Source organism: Panthera tigris, chromosome X, assembly GCF_018350195.1.
Source record: "Panthera tigris isolate Pti1 chromosome X, P.tigris_Pti1_mat1.1, whole genome shotgun sequence".
Classification (NCBI taxonomy): domain Eukaryota; kingdom Metazoa; phylum Chordata; class Mammalia; order Carnivora; family Felidae; genus Panthera; species Panthera tigris.
The window spans coordinates 99,788,291-99,798,388 of record NC_056677.1 but is presented as its reverse complement, the minus strand read 5'-3'; the positions used below and the strand labels follow the sequence as shown (position 1 = coordinate 99,798,388).

Here is a 10,098-nt window from a genome sequence, read left to right as displayed (position 1 = left end):
TGTTCTCATGTGGAAACTCCAAAAAGGTCCCCTAATGGTTCTGGCAGGGAGAGGGGAAGTTTAATTGTGAAATACATCCAGAGCCTTATTCATAAGAAATGGTATTTTCAGGGAAAAAGAATTTACCAGAACCTTATCCTAGGTGTAGAAGGGACATTCCTATTACCCGAGACTTTTATAACTTTTCTGTTATCTAAAAGGGAGAGAGCAGAGAAATTCTTGTGAAAGTTACAGTCTCAAGACACGGGACAATAAAATACTGAGGTTTACAGAACTTATCACTACCTCAACAAGGCTCTAGTGTAATAAGAGTGGATTACAGATCCAAGAGTTGAAAGCCACAGACCCTATGAGTATGAGTATTTGAGGGAATTCCAAAGTAAACAAGGGAGACCAAAGCAAGGGCACAAGAGAAATGTGTAGCCTTGGGCACATACACCTACAGAAAACATGAAACATGAAACATTAAAAAGCCTAACAATTAGCCAGATTAACATGAATCTTCATACTATGGGATTACTTACTTCAGTTCCTATTACTTGATATGAAATTCCCAGTTTCAACAGAAAATAAAAAAGGAATTCAAATAAACAAGGAAAAAATACAGGCTGAAAAGACAAAGCAAGCATCAAACTAGACAGGTATGATTAAATTATCAGGAAAGAAACTTAATGATGATAAATATGTTTAAGTCTCCAATGGAAAAAGTAGATGGCATGCAAAAGCATATGGGCAATATATACAGAAGATGGAAATTTTAGGAAAGAAATAAAATAAAATGCTAGAAAATAAATACCATATAAGCAATGAGGAATGTCTTTGACGACCTAATCAGCAGATAGGACATGGTTGAGGATGGAATCAGTGAGCTTACATATAGGTCAATAGAAACTTGCCAAACTGAAATAAAGAGTTAAGAAACAAAAAAATCCCCAGAACATCCAAGATCAATGAGCTGAATTCCATAGCATGTAATATACATATACTTGAAATAACACAAGGAAGATAAACAATTCAGAAGAAATTCTCAGAGAATTAATAACCCATAATTTTCTAAAAATGATGAGAAAGATCAAACCACAGATCTGAATTAGAAGACCAAGCAGGATAAATACCAAAAAACTGATACCTAGTTATATTATATTCAAACCATACAAAACCAAAGACACAATCAAAAATTTGAAAGAAGCTGGAGCAGGGGTGGGAACATTACCTATAGAGGAACAGAAATGAATTACAACAGACGGCTTTTTAGAAACCATGTAAGCAAGAAGTGGGGCATCTGGTGGCTCAGTTGGTTGAGTGTCCAGCTCTTGATTTCAGCTCAGGTTATGATCCCAGGGTCATGGGATTGAGCCTCATGTTGGGCTCTGAGCTGAGCGTGGAGCCTGCTTAAGATTCTCTCTCTCTCTCTCTCTCTCTCTCTCTCTCTCTCTCTCCCCCCCAATGTCCCTCTCCCCTACTTGCTCTAATTTAAAAAAATTACAAAAAAAAGAAAGAAAAGAAACCATGGAGTAAGAAGCAAGAAGTAAGTGGCATGAGAGGAAAACAAGAAACAAAACAAAACAAAACGAAACACCCTACTGACCAAGAGCTCTATATCCAGTGAAATTATCCTTCAAATGTTAAGGAGAAACACTCTCTCAGACGGGCAATACTTAAAAGACCTATGAAAAAAATTTCTCTACATAAATTTCTATTGCAAACTATTGTTGAACAACAGCTCATCATTTGGCATAATATGCTCCACTTAATAAACCTTAATTTAATAAACTCATAACATGCAGTTAATTTTTAAAAATTTTTTTCAATTTTATTTTAATGTTTGTTTATTTTTGAGACAGAGAGAGACAGAGCATGAGGGGGGTAAGGGCAGAGAGACAGAGAGGGAGACACACAATCAGAAGCAGGCTCCAGGCTCTGAGCTGTTGGCACAGAGCCAGACGCGGGGCTCGAACTCAGGAGCTGTGAGATCACAACCTGAGGCAAAGTCGTATGCTTAACCAACTGAGCCACCCAGGCTTCCCACACGCAGTTAAATTTTAAGGTGATGGATTCATTCTGCATGGCACTGTAATAGTAAATACATGATATCAATGATGGTCAAAATTAGAGAACTTTATATCCCAATGAATGAAATAATGTATACAATTAAAAAAATCATTCACAAGGTTGGGAGATCTCAGATGAAATGCAGAATGTGACAAAATAATCTAAATGTATAAACCTCACTTAAAGAGATGGAGAATAAGGAAGCACCCTAAATAAGTTTGAAAATTAATGGAATCTGAAACCAATCTACAACATATCTAGGAACTGAACAATTAAATTAATGAATGGTGAAGGATGAATACCAGGTTTCTCATTATTGGAGTCAGAGGTTACAGATAAATACTGGGAGGGGGCTAGAATCATTTCTCTGGTAATGGAATAGAGCAGGAGACATTGGTATGAATTTATGTTTAGTTAATATAGAAGTAGTTACATATAGAAACATAGATTTGTGTATGTACACAGGTAACCAAACATACATATATTTCCTTGCTCTATTAGCTGAAGGACCTAGACATTGTAGTTGTAATAATCACACCTAGCACCCAGATTTTAACTTCTTTATTCATTCATTCATTCGTTCGTTCGTTCATTCATTCATTCTCAAGTTAGTTAACATACAGTGTAGTCTTGGCTTCAAGATCAGAATCCAATGATTCATCATTTACATATAACACCCAGTTCTCATCCCAACAAGTGCCCCCCTTACTGTCCATCATCCATTTTCCCCACCCCCATCAACCCTCAGTTTGTTCTCTGTATTTAAGAGTCTCTTGTGGTCTGCCCAGATTTTAATTTCTACTACTATTCGCCAACAAAAGAAACCAGGACTCCTCAGAGAAAAGGCTGATTCTAGGACCAGGACAGGAAATACACATGATGAATCTGGAACATCTTGTGTCTAGAAAGTTAGAAAGTGATAAACAAACACATGCACCACAATAATGTGAAAAGGTCAAGAATCAACTGGAAGAGTTCAGTTGGCCAAGCAGGAACAATTCAAGCAGTAAAAACAACAAAAAGAAGTATTGAATTATAACCAAAATGTAACATAAATATACATGAGTCCATACTTATATACACCGATAACCAAATGAAAAAAATAGGAGAGAAGAGACAAATCTATCGTGGAGAAGAATTCCAAATAAATTTTTTGTAGATACTCCATCCTTAAGGAGAGGACGAATAATTCCTCATTCTCTTTAAGTGTGGGCTATACACAGTGACTTATTTCCAGAATACAGTATGGAAAAGAGGAAAAAGGAGTAATTTTAGGGTGGAGAAATCTGACAAACACTATTTCAGCCAGGTGATCAAGATGAACATGAATAGTGATAAATCATATTGATAGTACATCGCCTTGATATTATGTGATAAAATGGTATGTTTACCCTATGGTCCTAGCAGAAACACATAACCATAGTCTAACCATGAGAAAAAAAAATAAAACAAATCTAAAAAAAGGTAAATTCTTCATTTCATTTAGTAAGTTGTTTTTTTCATTTCCTTTGGCCACCAGTGGGATTTTTTAAACATGTAGTCCAATAAAGTCATCCATTTTGACATCTAGGGATTATTCTTGTTTATTTCTTCCTGGCATATGGTGAGACAACTCAATCTACAGATTCAAGTGTTCCTTTATTTCAGAGGAGTTTCATTCCATAATAAAGATAATTATGCATATATTTTTTGTTTCACTTGTTCTGGTTTATTAAGAGAAACCAGTTATCCCATTTTAAGGGCTTAGGTTTTGCTTTCCATATGAAACTTCTAATTAATTATTCCTCTGTGTAGGTTTTTAAAGCACTGCCCATAACTTCCATAGGCCTCATTCTTCAGGTCTCTGACATACAGTGATGTATGTTGAGTCTACACTTCATTGAACATAAACCAACATGGGAAAAAGTAAAATGTTTTTCTTTTGGTTTCACAATCCATTCAATACCACTGAAATACAAGAAGCACTTGGATACTTTATGGTTCACCTGCTATTACTGACATTATTTAGCATCTGTAAAGCTGAAACTCAGGTATCTCCTTGTACCTTTTCCAACGTGTTTAGTCTTGCTACCAAGTCATTTCTCTTAGATAACAGACGTAGCAGTTAAAAAAATAACATTCATGGGGTGCCTGGGTGGCTCAGTCAGTTGAGCGTCCAACTCTTGATTATGGCTCAGGTCATGATCTCACAGGGTCATAAGATGGAGCCCCACATGGGGCTCGATGCATGCTTGGGATTGTCTCTCTCCCACTCTCTCTGCCCCTCCCTGGCTCATGTGTTTATGCTCTCTCTCTCTCATAAATAAACAAATGTTTACATGCATTGACTCATCAAACTATGACAATGCCATGAGGCAGTACTTCAAAATGAATGAATGAATGAATGAATGAATGAATGAATGAATAAATAAATAAATAAATAAATAACATTCATCTAAACATACTGGCTTTTGTGCACTTAATGCATTTGTCATCTACAAAGTGATGCTCTCTTCTTGTTGCTTTCATTTCCAACTTCCAAAGTATCATCTGTACAATTCAAGGGGCATTAACAATTGAAGGGGCTCTTTTCCAAAATTCTACATGTCTTTATTTTACAAGAATTGTGAGAGATCATGAAATTATACTTCAATTTGATCCTATACTTTCAGAATCTGTGGTTTCTGCTTGTGGTCTTTTCCTAAGTACACTATGTATGTTGTTTTCTTCTTTGCTTTTAGCTCTTTCCATGAGAAGTTATGAAATCATAATCAAACTCCACTGTTTTCATGTATATGTACATGCATATGAAATAGAAGTATACAGATGATATATGTATATATGTTATTTTACATATTCATATACATACATATTTTAAGATTTCTTAACTCATTATTTTTAAAGATAGATTTTCTTTATTCATGACCTCAACAGTATTTCTTTAGATTATAGGAGCTTTGAGCGCAAATACTTAGGAGAAAACAAGTTAAGATTGCATTATCCTGCAACTCATTAGTAGTAACATATTGCAAAGTGAAACAGCTTGGAAAAGAGGCAGGAAGGGAAGGGGTGTGAGGGAAGGAAGGTAAAGAAAAGGAACTAAGATGATCAAGTGGAATTCTTTTAATTTTTGACAGCTATGAAGTTCTTGCAAGCACAGCTCTCTGCAAATTATTTTCCAAACGTGTCCCAAACGGAACAAAAACAGAGAATCCCTTAAGAACCTGAAGAGGTGCAACATTAAAGGCTACGATTATCTAGTAGCAAGTTGTCGGCTGCCTCCTCTTACTGTTCTCAAGAGTTAGTGGGACGAAAAGGTCTTCCCCGTGATTGTTTTCATTTCTTTTTCCTGAGCATCTGGGCGTGCACGGTTCAGAACCTTGAGGAAGTCAGAAGTTTTTGCCCGTGCACGTGTGTGAATATGGCCTTAGAGCACTTAATGCAGTTGTGCACAGAGTCCTGGAACTCTGTGTGGATCAGGCTGATGGTGTAGTCTCGAGCACTGGTATTGGTGTGGCGAGGGAACAGCATGCAGGTTAACAGAGCCAATGTTCTTGCCACCGCAGCACTGACGTCTTCTGGCTCCAAAGGAGGTGCCCTGTGTCTAAAGAGGACCTGTGTGACTGTGTGGCTGGCTCTGCGTCCTTTGAACTCCTGCATAGTCTAAGGCCATACACCCTGAATGCGCCCGATCTTGTCTGAACTCCTGCATGAACACTTTTCCAATGACCAAATCATCGTTATCCTTAAACACTGAAGACTACTGTGACTGTCTTTTTTATACTCACCATCCCTATAATGGATTACTGCCCTGTTCTCTCCTTCCTTGCCCTCTTCTTGGAATTGGAAGTATTTCTCAAAGACCGAGGCAAAATAATTTCGTTTCAACATGCCAGCCTGATACACAATGGAATCCTTGGATTCTGGCAGATTTCCAAGGTTGTATAGCAAAGAGACATTGTATCTTGATTTGGGATTTACCAAGAAACTCCCATACACCCTCTTTAATAACTCATCAGCACCAAATATCTGAAGTTCCTTGTAGAATTTCAAAGAAATACTGACCAACACTTTTGTTTTGTCTCCATTAGGATTTGAAATATGATAGAAGACTCCATTGAACAAAATCTGCAAATGTTACTTCTACTGCTTCTGGTTTGTTATTGGTGGCTGGGTTCTTGAACTTGAGCGTGAGTATCTCCTCAATGATGTGGTTGTTCACCTCCAGCAGGATCAGGGTGGTGGCTACACCTCCCCCCCCCCATTCCCTACAAGCCTGAACCTGCCTGCCAAGTCAACCCACCCCTGCCTCAACAACAAGCTCAGTCCCCTCAAGGCCCCAGCCCTGGCAGGTGTCTTCTGCTCTCACACCCACTTCTGCTTTGCTGCCCAGATGCGCGGCCCCGTGGTGCCATTTTCCTGCCATTCCCTAGTGTACGCACACATAGGGCTAACTCATTACTTTCTTGTCTTACATCATTGCTACGTGTCCAAGATACATTATTAAATGAAAGAAGCAGGCCACAAAGTAGCATAGATATACTTTGAAGGAGATTACAAAAAGTTACCCTAGCATTTTAATAGTTGTTTTTTTATTGATGGTAAAATTGCTTGTGGTTACTAATTTATAATATTGTCTAAAATTTTATGAAAATTTATTAACGTATATATTTGTTTATAAAATTTTCCTTTGCAATAACTAAACAAATTCTTGTTCTGACAGAGCTCATGTAACAATGTTTTTGTGGACCAAAATGATAAACAAGTAACTCCATTAAATGTCAGAATGCAAGTATTACACAAAAATTACAAAGATCTATCAAGGTTCAAAACAGAGGATTACTGCTGGAAAGTTGTTTAACTAAACTTTACAAATCTATATATAATTCAAAGGAATCCTGTAGTAAATTTTTAAAGAAAAGAGAAAAAAAATCATTTGTATGATGGGAACCCTTATCACATAGACTGTTAGGAAAAGTCGTGACTTTGAATATTAATTGTCTTCCATTATGAAGATGGGAGAAATACCCACGCTTCTTTCAAAGGCCCATGTATACTCTTAATCCTCTGTCACAGTCACCCTACATCTCTTACAATATGAAGAACTGCCTGGTGTCTGCTCTGGTTTGATAGAGCTTAATTTTGTATGTAAAGACTGGCAAACGTGTTTATAGGCATTCTTGTTTGATCTCTGAGTCACGTGATCTGAAACTGCCCCAGCTGCTTCCTTAGGCGCAGTTTTAACCATAGTTCCTAACTCAACTCTATACCTTCTGCCCAAGTACCAGCTGTGAATCCTGACAGCAATCATGAACGATTCTAACTTAATTTCTGCTTAGCTGTAACCTCAATATGCTGTGACTATTGCCATCCACATTCCACCCCAATCCTGTCCTCTGCCCCATCTCTTTTACACACACATACACACAAACCCTGTTCATATAATCACATCTAAATCTGTTGCCCAAAGCCAGTTTTAGTTTCTGAAAGCCAACCCAAGAATATCTACTCAGAACTGGACTCCTGACTGTTTTCCAGACACCTTGGCCCCTTTACTCCACCATCAAAACTTGTAATAAGTAAACATAATTATTCTCCTGTCTCTTAAAAGCTCTAATGTTCTACCTTGGCTGGTAGAGTCTGGTCTGGGGATGATTTAAATACCGTTTATCTCTTACTAGGTATGTATACTCATTTAAAATAAGGATCTTTTGAACCTCAAAGCCAACAGCCTTGTCTCTAATCCATTATTTACAACACAATAGCCTTCCTACAGCTGTATTTGAAGCAAAGAGATCTTGGATGATCGGATATGTTTGCTTGGCTTTTGCTGAAAGTGAACATTGGAAGGCAGAAATAAATGTCAGTTCTTTATTCTGTCCTTCTACAAGTTTCTCTGTCTTTGCCATCTATGTTTTAGAAATATCTGTTTTTCTCTGTTTTATTTTTAATAAATAAGGATATTGGGAAATAATCCCAGAGAGTTATTCATGTCCTTTAAGAAGGAGATGAATTCATGGGCTACTTCTAGTGTACATACAATCAAGCTTAAAATGATGCTATAACTTCAGCATGTCTTATTTTCTCCTCTGGTCTCTATACATGTCTATGCAGATAAGTCACCTTTGCTCTGAAAATTTTGGATCCAAAATCAAGGTATAGCAACTGGAGACTCAGAAGTTCAGAGCAAATTAAGATGTGGTTTTATTTAGTACATAAATATCATGAAAAATAAATATGCTTTACATTTCTTACTTAGAGTAATTGAGATTGAATGCCTTGCTCACCTGTTAGCAGATATTAAAATCATACGTTTTTTAATGTTCCTAAATACTGAATCCTATTTGTACCTCATATAAAGTTAGACTAATTTATACAAAGCTCAGCACATACTTTTTACACTTTCAAATTCTGTGGAAATGTGAATTTAATATAAATTTGGGTCATAAATCTATTTTTTCAATACTAACAAGTCTATGAATTGGTATGAGGCCACTTCCATGTGACAATAAGCAACAAAGTCTGCATGAAAATAATGCATTCCTAGAGTTAATAAAATGTATTCCTGTTTGGTAAAGGGGAAGATAAAGACAATGGATGGATTATAAAGTAAGGTATAAAATAGGTGAGATTAGATAATTCAAAATAGATGAAATTAGATAATTCAAGAAAAACTTAACAATGACTCACTTTACCCTTTTAAACAAACATGCAAACATGACCTAGTATCCAAATTTTCACACTTGCCTTCTATTCAACTGAGACTTTTCCTTCTTGGGCTTGGAGTACTGACTACTCTTTGAGAAAGATCTTTCTTATATTGATTTCCCCTTCAACCCATGCTTCCCCACAAATTATCCTTCTTATATATAGGTGGTTCAATTTCTCTTTCATCTTTCCTGACTGTAGTAGGACAGTAGATAGAGTAGCAATAAAGGGCAGTTTTTATTGTCCCCATTTCATTGACAAGGAAACTGAGGCTCAAAGAGTATGTTATTCTAAATTAAAGAGCTGTTAAAAAAGAATATTCAAAATGCAACTTTGTCTGCCTATTCTTATTTTCCAATAAGATATCTTTTCCAGAAAGTGAACCATATTCTACAAAAAAGAATTTTCTAGAAAGCTATTGCTATAACAACTATCTTTGAACATCATGTTATCTGTCACTTTGTTTTTGTTTTTGTTTTGTTTTTGTTTTTGAGAGACAGCATATGTGCACGAGCAGGGGAGGGGCAGAGGGAGAATCATTTTTTACATTATTATTATTTTTTTAAATATTTTGAGAGAGAGTGTGTGTGCACGCAAGTGGGACAGGGGTAGAGAGAGGGAGACAGAATTCCAAGCAGGCTCTGCACTGGCAGTGCAGAGCCCAACATGGGGCTCAATCTCATGATCCTGAGGCTAGGGCCTGAGCCAAAATCAAGAGTCTGAGGCTTAACTGAGCCACCCAGGTGCCCCAGTCACTTTGGATATAGTATCAAAATAGCCCTTGGCCACACATTCTACATAGTAAGTTCCCTGATACTTAATCATTAATTAATTCAAAAATATGGAAATATATATGGGAAAAGAGTAATGAACAAAGCAAATATGAACCTAGTCTTCAGAAAGATTGAAGTCTTTTGGGAAAAAGCAAAAACTGTATTTATATTAGTGTTTATCACATGCTAAGAAGCATTAAAGTGAATTGTCATGATTTGCATACACCAAAAGAAATGAGAATTACTGGTAGGTAACATTGGTATTTGAATCATGACAACAGGATATTACACAGGGGAGCTTAAATAAAATGCAAATTATCTATTCATCTTTTTACTCTTCAGTTTTGATAAGGAACCAAGAGATGGAATACAAAAGCAAGGGGGGGGGGGAAGGCAAGGAGAGGTATCTTCCTTCTTATGTGTCATTGTTTATGTATTATAAGCTAGGTTTTTGCCTTGTTGTTGGCTTTTTTTTTTTTTTTTTTTTTTTTGCTTATTTTGATGTTCTTGCCTTGTAACCTATATCAGGTAATCAGCGTAATCATATTCTCCTGTATCAAGACCCTATCTTGGTACTCTGAACAGC

General features: G+C 36.6%; 1 pseudogene; it reads right to left on the bottom strand.

The window, feature by feature from the left end:
• Positions 1-5,332: 5,332 nt before the first annotated feature.
• LOC102967270 lies at positions 5,333-6,477 on the bottom strand (annotated as a pseudogene).
• Positions 6,478-10,098: the final 3,621 nt, after the last annotated feature.